The sequence below is a fragment of the Streptopelia decaocto genome, assembly GCF_964273445.1.
Source record: "Streptopelia decaocto genome assembly, chromosome: 10".
Classification (NCBI taxonomy): domain Eukaryota; kingdom Metazoa; phylum Chordata; class Aves; order Columbiformes; family Columbidae; genus Streptopelia; species Streptopelia decaocto.
The window spans coordinates 3,406,801-3,415,470 of NC_138665.1; positions in this window are offsets into that span (position 1 = coordinate 3,406,801).

Below are 8,670 nucleotides of genomic sequence, written 5' to 3' on the forward strand. Positions count from 1 at the left end.
CATTTCCTACTATCAGTTCTAAGCCGAGTTATTCCAGTTGGTAGCCACTGTGTTCTTATCCTGGCCTTAAGGTTTCTGATTTGTTTATAAAGAAAGCTGCAGAAGTGTTATTTTATATTTATTTTTTTTGCATTTGATTATGTTTTCTGTAATGAAAGAACCAGACTCCCACTACATTAAGCCATAGCCCCAGGATCAGCAAGATCATCAAAGTGATTGACACACTGATGCTTCCCAGTTTCTGTGAAGGATATTTTAATTTTCACATTTTGACACACTCATTGCTGAGGGAGATACCTGAGAAGCTTCTAACCTTTTAGAAAACCTCAGCAACAGGATTTCCCAACATTTTTAGACAATGGCATGAGAAGATGCTCCTCATCTTTCTTCCCTAATTTTATCAAGGCCATAAACATTAGATGCTATTAAAGCAGAGGTTTGAGTACCCAGACTTCTGAGGTCTAGTCTCAGCTATGCTCAGCTCTGTGTTTCTGTCCTCACTACAGTCAACATCGGCTCTTAGTGTCAACCTGAATTCAGCTTCCCACCCACAGGCAAAACTCTGAGGCTGGTGATGCTCCAGACAGAGCTATAGCACCCAGCACCAGAACTACTGGCTCCTGACACCAAAACAAGGCTTTGATTTTTGATGGTGGAACTACTTCCCAAAAAGGATGCAGACCAAGCCTTCATGTCTTCCCCACCTGTTATACTTAGGACATAGAAACCCTGTCACAATTAACTGAGGAAGGAAATGTAAGTGTGGTTCAACCTTCCTCAGCATAAAGAACCACATGATGCAGTTGTGTTTCACTTAGAGGATCCCCAGCAAAAGAAGGCTTTGTAGCCAGCTCACTCTGCGTATGTTGCTCAGGGCCCTACACATCCTTAGGGTAACCTCCTTGCAAGACACGGTATGAAGGAATGCTGGCAGCTCACAAAGGAAATGCAACACAATCCAGGTGACTACTCAGACCAAAGCACAGCTAATACAAGTGCTAGTAAGACACCAGTAAACTGCACGAAAGACAGATTCTCATGTCCTTGAGCAAACCACCTGCCTTTTGCATTCCTACATGTCCCCATCTGGAGAAAGGCAACAGCAATGCTACACAAACACAGCAAAGGATACTGTAAAATAAACATTTTGAGACCTCGCATGAAACTCAATCTAACTGAACTGTGATTACTGTGTACTGCATTTGTGTAATGTAAATGCTACAGAAACTGGATTCTGTTAACTCCTGATTTCTCATGGCAGATTTTAATGAAACTCATGTTATGAAATTCAGGTAGCTGTCCTGAAAAGAAGCACATCTCATTCTGAACCACATTAATGCACATTTCAGTGGGTCTCAATCAGATGCAAGCAAGACTGTGTTCTCTTTAATATGCCCTCCCTAACCTTTGGCCGCTTGCAGAACTCACAAAAAATAATCCTTTACAGTGGTTTTAATAAGCAGTTAGTTCTTCTCTCCATAGAGAAAGAGTGATGAAGCAACATGATTTGTAGGGCAGTTGGTTGCTTCATCATGGAATTATCATGCAATTAACATTTATCTAGCCAAGTCTGCAGAGTACCTGGTTGCTTTTTTGACCATGGGAGAATAATGCTGTATTTTAGCTAACTAATTGGTGAGAGAAAAGAACAAACCTAGTAAGGTATAAATAATTTATATACAGAAAAGAATAATTACAGAATAATTAGAAAATTGGGTTATTTACATTTTAAACATTTTTTGTGTGTTACCTTATAAGCATACTATACAAATTAATCTGGTACTATATAAATGAACTTGAGTAATGTTACTCACGTGAACCATTAGCAGTTCAGCTTGAAAAGCTTCAGTCATCAAAAATGCCAAAACTGTAGCCTTTTAGCCTAATTAGGAAAAGGTTTTTAATTTATTTTCTTTTTCTCTTTTCTGTCTCTCTGTTCTTTATTTTAGGATGTCCCATCTAATCATGCACTTCCAGAATAACTCTGTGCTCAGACTTCCTAACTCCACCTCACATGCTCATATGTTCTAGTTTTAGTTCTCCAGTGAGAGAACCAGTGTCATTGTCCTTGAAGAGAAGTTCTGCTACTGGGCCAAAAATCTCAAAGCAACTTGATCACAGAAAAATACAATGTGTAAATCTTTGCCTCAGTCTGAATAGTTCTCAGTACCAAGAGTTTACTGAGGTATTTAAAAACACACCCAGGTGACAAGGCAATAGCAAGAAAGTTCAATGAATCTTTGTATCTCTGTTTAATACAGAAACCTACAGTCTTTTGCAAGAAGAATGAATTTAAGGCAGCAGCACAGATGAAAATAACAAAATGATATGAGGATTAACTGATAATCCCCACAGATACCCCAGGGGAAGTTGCCAGACTGTTAACTGAGGTGTGAAATATGGTATGAAATGGTTGGACCTGATGATCTTGGAGGTTTTCTCCAACCTAAATGATTCTATGATTCTAAATCTAGCTCATAAACAAGCCTTACTGCAAGAAGAATGAAAAAGAGAACAAGTGACATAACTGGTGAAAAGATCACAACCAAGAGAAACAGATGTTCAATGTCAGTGATGTGGGGAGCTCCCCAGCAGACTCTGACGTCTGTGACGTGACTACTGCTGTTTCATATTCCATAAATGATCTGCAAATGCTGTAGGAAGATGGCTGATGATACAAAGCCACTCCCAAAAGTGAAACCTAAACTTTATTCAGTGAGTGGGTGTTAAATAGTAAATTCAGTTCGTAAATGAAAAATACTGTATGAGGAAAAAAGCCATTCTTGCTGCGCCTTAAATCAGCTGTTATCAGCCACGAAAGAAATCCTGGAGAAGTGCATAGTTCTCTGAAAAGATCAGCAAAGCCTCAGCACTTTGAAAAAAATGTCCTGTTAGGAGTTTTTAGGAGAAGAATGAGCACAAAGCAGAAATCTCTTCCATACTGAGCATAGTTTCAGTAACTGTGGAAATACAAAGCTACAGAAAGTGCAAGAACATCAGTGTACCAGAGCCACACAGGAGGTGTTAGAAAGCTTTAGCGTAGGGAAACCTAAGCAAGCCAGAGCCTTTTAATCTGGAAAACAAGGAGAATAACAATTAAGTTCTAGACAAGCTGTTACAGCATGGACAAGGTAAACCACAATGACTATTTTCAAGTAGGTTTAGCAGAAAAAATAGGGCACCAACTCAAACTGGCAGGCAGCAAGCAGGTTTAAAAGCAAACAAAAGGAAGTTCATTTTCACACAATACCTAATGATGTTGTGGAACTCATTGCCACGGGATGTTACGGCAGCCAAAAATACAAGTGGGTTTCAAAAAAACTATTAGACAATTTTATGGAAAAAGGTCCATCAAGGAATATCAAAAACAATGATACAGCTGCAGCCTCCAGCTCAGGAAGGTCTCTAAACCAGAAACCACTGGAAGCCGGGAGGGTTTACCACAGGAAGTGTCACTCTATACTCGTCCTGTTTTCCATACACAAGTTATTAGCCATTATCAAGAGGCAGGATATGGAGCTAGACAGACCTTTGCTGTGACTCATTTTTATATATGACCAATACTAACTGATGCAGATATAAACACATAACTCTCCACGGTCACGGATAATTCTGTAAAAGGCTGCTATAGCTAAAAGGCACACACTTAGAAGAGTAACATAATAAATGATGGCATTTTTTATTTGAGTAGAACTAGAACTGGCTTTTGTGTTCTGAGTCTATGCTCTGCTGAAAGGAGTTATGATGTTATCCTCCTTTTTATTACCTAGCTATAGCAAAAGAGACAAATGCAGTAGAAAGAACTAGCTCCAAATTTCATCTGTAGGGCACACAATGACTTACATCCTAGTGACTGAAAGCTTCTTAGCTTAAGAAACTCTGGAGAACTACTGATGCATCTGCCTGTCAACTTTGCTGAATATGGCCAAACCACTTCGAAATACAGATTAAAACTTTCAGTCATGCTCTAGGTCTTCATTACAGACGTCGTCAAGAACCATGCTTTGCAACTTTGAATGGCCTCCTTATCTTCTCCTTATCTTCTCCTTCTCCAGCAGTGAAAGTAGAGAAGGAAGCAACTCACTGCTAACTTGGCACCCCACCACACTTGAGCAGCTCTGAACCTAGGAACCACATTACAAGCCTGCTATAACAAGTTACTTACCACCTTTTTCTTAACTGTTTCCCAAACCATCGTTGAAAAAAAGAAAAAAAAAAAAAAGATGACGACAATTAAGGGATTTAGCAGAATACCCTTATTCTAACTTCTGTCATGCCCCTTGGTTCAACAGCTGGTAAGGAAATGCTAACGTCTTGGCATTAAATGACAGTATAAACTACAACCCAAAAGGTACATGCAAGATACAAGCACTGTGGAGAGAAAAATCGTGCATCAATCAGTGGCCACATGGTGAGTTACATTGGCATGTAATATACCGAGGGGTAGAATTACACAGGTCCATATTCTCCAGTACACTTGGCCAAATACCAAAGGCCTAATGACTCTGTATTCCTATAATTCTAGCCCAAGCCTCAAGAAAAAGAGTTACCACTCTTTACCCCAGCAAAGAAGCCTTCCTCATTCCTCATTCACCCTCCAGTACCTGGAGTTGCATTAGCATGAACTGAGCCAGGCATCAAACCTCTGCTTAGCCATGCCAAGGAAAGGTGTAATTTTTCAGGAAGAATAAGTAAGAGAATAAGAATCAAAACAAAACTGTGTACATGAGAGTCAACAAAGGTCTGATGTTTGTTTGCACGTGCTCAACCATAGCTTGTTCCCCTGAGGACTACAGGGGTCTTAGTTACAGCACTTCTCTCCAAATGGGGTTTCTTGTGATTCAGAGGTGAGCCAGAACGATTGGGCTTCCTACTTAATCCATACTGGGATTACAGAAACCAGCAGATCCATGTTTGACACCAAAATAAATAGTAACCAGAAAAGGTGAGTACTTCCTTTTTTGAAAATCACATCATTTATTTAGGTACCTGATCCCAACACTCAGGTAGGCAGGTCTGGAGCTTTATCCTTAGACCTTTACCTTAATTCTGTCACCAATTCTAGACTTGCCACAAAAATATATACATACTTCTATAAATAGACTAAAATTCTGTTGCCTCGTTCACATTGCCTTCCATTAGAAATCCTTCCACCAAGCAGAGCAGTGAGATTCCTCAGGTCAAAGACACTGGTTTGTTACGCACTTCTTAACCCAGCACAAACAGGGTCTAGGGCCTGGAAGTGGTACTACAAAAGATAATAATACCACTAGCTTAAGTAAAAACAGTCAAAGATAAAAACCAATAAACCATCCTCAGCTCCCCTTAAGAAAATTTGTTTATTCACCCCCTCACAAAGGAGGTTGCCCTATTCATCTGCCGGGAAACCTCAGACATTCCTTGCATGTGCGACACAGATGGTCGCCACACAACAAAAGGCAGAAGGGCTCCCGCACGTGCGCACTGGACGCGTCTGGTTTCTGGATATATAGAAGCCTGGCCAGAGCCACTGCTCCAGCAGGGCTGCCATGCATGTGAAATCCCAAACAAATACAGAAAGTCATCAATATACTTTGAACAACACCTCTTAGTGAAAAAAAGTGACTGTCTGGGAAAAAGGAGATGCGCAGAACCCTTGGTTGTGAGTGTTAATTCATTAGTGTAGGTAAAATGTTTTGAGATCCCAAGGTAGGAAGTGCTAAGGAGGCAGAAGTATTATTTGTTAAAGCTCAAGGCTCTGTTGTTTCGTTATCCGTGGATATTCTTCACGTCTGATTTTGCATTCATGGCTATTGCTACTTCATTTTTTTTTCAGCCATCTTGATCTTTTCTTTACCAAATGGATTACCCAGGCAGAGGATATGCAGTATCTAGATTTGCTCATTGCATTTATCTTACTCTTTTCAAATTAATTTACTATTTTGACCTCAGTCCTGATCTGACTTTGACTTTATAGTCAGATATCAAATGTGGCTGCCCTGCATGAATAGTAATTATTTTGCCAAAAAATGCCATTAATATTTTTACTACCTTGCTAAACATACATTTCTACAGTGTACGGGCAGGGGTCCGCAAGGTCCATTTTAGCAAACTGGGTATAAATATCATTGCTAATTCTTCTGTAAATTGAAAGAGCAGTTTGGCAGTAACCATTTCAGTTCCCAAGACAAACAATACAAGCTGTAATCAAGGAATAAACCTGGGGGAACTGCATAAACTGAAATAAAGCAGAGCAGAAAATTAATTTGGTAACACATTATGTTCCGTGACACAAATTGTATACAAGTTTCTGTCCTCCTTTAAGAAATCAGTGAGTGCAGAATTGTGTTCTATGTAATACATGAAAAAAAATTGCTGAACACATTTCTTCTTTCAAAGGAGTTATTCTAGCTTTCAGTATTTAAAATACATGTTTTCTTTTCTTCAGACAACACAGGATACAAATATCTCTGCTTTTTCCTCAGCTTAGTAAAAACATAAATAAACCAGGAAATTAAAGACCAAAAAAAGAGAAAGCTACCTTTTCCGCATCCTGTTGTGCCTAAATAGACCATGTTGTACCAGCCTGTACAACTTCTCAATAAAATGTATTGCGGACACTTCAAAAGCTGACCATAATCATGAGAGTTAAGTGAGGAATGTCAGCTTGGATGGGGGGATTTCACTGCTTTTGTTATACATTAGTTAAGCATGCAGGTTTGTGTTCTTTACTTTATCTTGGATTTTACTGTAATGTAATTGAACTCTGTTACCTTTTTCAGTATCCTAAGTGTTCCTCTAAGTGCTTGTATGGATTTAGGTTTAAAGATTTGTAACAGATCCAGAGGCTATTGAAGTCAGTGGCAGAAGCCTCTGCAGAGTTTGGTTAGTCCTTGAATGCAGAAACTTTTTTCCTCTCTCTTCCTAACATCCCTGGATCGACATTCAGACATGTTCAGAAACAAGGTGACTGCTATGAATCCAGAGGCCAAACTCAAATTTACTTCAGTAAAACCAGGCTATACAGAACAGTATATTTGATTGTAGTGGGATGATTCACATTATACGAATTTTGTGCATTAAATTCACAGCATTTACAGGATTATGTCCTTAATAGTGATTCCGGGTTTGGGGCGCCCCATCATTGTGTCCATCCCCCCCCACCTAGGACCTCTCTAATTTTCACCAAAGCACAGTTTATTTCCCTCAGTTATCTCTTCACACCTGAGTCTTCATGTAGATACTACAGATATAATATAATAATCTTTGCAGTGGGATGATTGAACTCCTCTGATTGTTGTATCTCCATGTAACCAGACATGATAAACAAATAGCCAAAAAACACACTTCTGTAGATTTTACTACCTCTAGAGCAGACTATATTTCTATAAAAAAACATGGCTTAGGCTTCATGTGTCAAGTTCTGCATCAAACACACCCCTTTTACAGCCACAGCTCTGACAGGAAAAACCACCTCCCATTTAAAAAAACAGATTCCTCACCTCTGCAGACACATGTGTGGGTGTTCCATGTCGTCATATCACAATTCCCTTCGTATCTTCACAACAAAGCACTGCCCGGGCCTGCGGGGAAAGGAGGCTGCATGTCAGGGCCCTTTGAACCCTCACGCTGGGGTGGATGTGAGGAGAAGCGCTGTGCTGTAGGGCGAGACCTCCTGAGGGGAGAAACCCACTGTGAGGGAGAGGCGCGCTGAGGGGATGGATGCCCACCACGGGCAGGCCTGCTGGAGGAAGATACCCACTGAGGGGATACCCACCACGGGGGAGACCCACTGTGGGGAACTCTCTGACGTGAAAGACCTGCTGAGAGAACGGAGATCCACCATGGGGTAGACTTGCTGAGGAGAGCCCTGCTGAGGAGATCTCCCCTGAGCGAGAGACCCCACTGAGATGAGACCACTGTGGGGACACACCGCAGGGGTGACCTGCTGAGAGGGGCACCAAACCGCACCTCAGCTCTAGAGACTGGTACCCCCAGAGCAGCGGGCTGGTGACTTGGGGGTTTGTCTGTGGTTGTCCCTGGTTCCCAGAAGGGCATGGAAGACACTTTACCTCAGGGCCATGAAGGCCCAGCCCGCTCCCCTGCGCCCCGGGCAAGCGCGGCGGCCATGGCGCGAGCAGCAGCGCCGCCTGGCGGGCAGGGAGGCGCGGAGGGGGCGGCCGGGCCCTTCCCGCCCTCCCTCCCGGGCCCGTCTGTGTTTGTGTCCCCCCGGCCCGGCCCCCCCGTCTCCCCGAGCCTGACTCCGTCTGTCTGCAGCGCGGCCGGCAGCTGCCGTCACAGATACGGTGTCGGCGGGCCGGGGAGAGCGCGGAAACACCTGTTTCCAACATGGGGAAGGTGGCGAGGGAGCCCGGGCAGCGCCGCTCGCCCTCCCTCCTTCCCTCACCTCCCGCCGCCTGCAAACCGGCCGCAGCGCCCGCGGGATCGCTTTGCAAAAAGACCGCTTTCCATTTTCACACGTTCACCTGAAAAAACGCTTCTCTAGCCCTCCTTTCACATGTTATTTCCCCCGTGTCCATCTGGGGGCAAGGGCGGAGAGGGGAACCCTGACAGACCCTGCCCGACCCGCCGCCTGCGAGCCGGGTCTGCGGGGACGCGGCTGCGGGGGGACGGGAGCGGCCGGGGCGGCCGGCGGGGCGGGAGCGGGACGGGGCGGCTGCGGGGGGACGG